This window comes from Carlito syrichta, unplaced genomic scaffold (assembly GCF_000164805.1).
Source record: "Carlito syrichta isolate Samal-C Ts95f unplaced genomic scaffold, Tarsius_syrichta-2.0.1 Scaffold143259, whole genome shotgun sequence".
Taxonomy (NCBI): domain Eukaryota; kingdom Metazoa; phylum Chordata; class Mammalia; order Primates; family Tarsiidae; genus Carlito; species Carlito syrichta.
In genome coordinates, this window is record NW_007087355.1 from 7,084 (window position 1) to 7,925 (window position 842).

The 842-nt window shown below is 71.5% G+C and overlaps 1 long non-coding RNA gene across 1 annotated transcript; it reads right to left on the reverse strand.

The window, feature by feature from the left end:
- Positions 1 to 64: 64 nt before the first annotated feature.
- LOC103251630 lies at positions 65 to 557 on the reverse strand. The gene is made up of 3 exons (XR_503730.1): positions 461 to 557; positions 345 to 383; positions 65 to 266 (listed from the first exon to the last, which is right to left on the reverse strand). It is a non-coding gene; the product is annotated as an uncharacterized LOC103251630 (long non-coding RNA).
- Between the last annotated feature and the right edge of the window lie 285 nt (positions 558 to 842).

The window sequence follows — 842 nt, forward strand, 5'->3', positions numbered from 1 at the left end:
CGAGGGTGGGGTGGTGGCTGGGGGGCAAGGGGGCGGGATGTGGGGCGGAGACACCTGGGCGCTCTCAGCAGAGTCTGAAGCCTTTAATCAGAACCCCTGTGTCCCCCCACTGAGCTCTGTGTGGACAGGCAGCTCCCCGGGGCAGCCGGCCAGCGACCCCCAGGGTGGTGGGCCCGACCCGGTGACCGTGGAGGAAGGCGGTGGCACCCCAGCAGGGTGGTCTCCACGGGACGTCCAGCACCGGGCACTGCCTCACCTCCTTCCTTCTGCAGCAGAGACAGTCTCAACCGGGCAGCCCCTCCACACCGCCGGCGCCCACCCCATGCCGCCCTGTGCCCACTCACCGTCCAGGACGTGGAACTGGTCCGCGGCCTCGCAGAAGCCTGGGGGAGGCAGGGGGAGGCTGGCAAGGGCATCGCCGGGAGGGTGGGGGCCGGGCGGGTCCGAGCGGGACACTCACCGTACTTGGGAAAGAATAAGACCTGGTCTTCCCCCAGGCCGGCCTCCTGGACGCGCCGCTCGAACTCATCCAGGACCCTGCTGCTCACAGGGAGCGAGCGGGCTGTGGACACAGGGGACTCCTGGGCGCTGGCACCAGGCAGGGTGGGGCTGCAGGGCCGGGGCTGCGCAGGCCTGGGACGCAGCTGCTGGCCGCTGCCTCCTTGCCCGCTCGGCCCCCTCCCTGGCCCTTCCTGGCCCGTCCCTGCCCCCTCCAGCCTTCTCTGGGTCCTCACACTGGGCCCATCAGGAGCGACTCCTCCCTAGGCCACAGCTCTCCAGGAGGGTCAGGACAGGAGGGAGGGCGGAGGGAGGCTCGCCCACCCCCCCACCCCTTCCCCCCG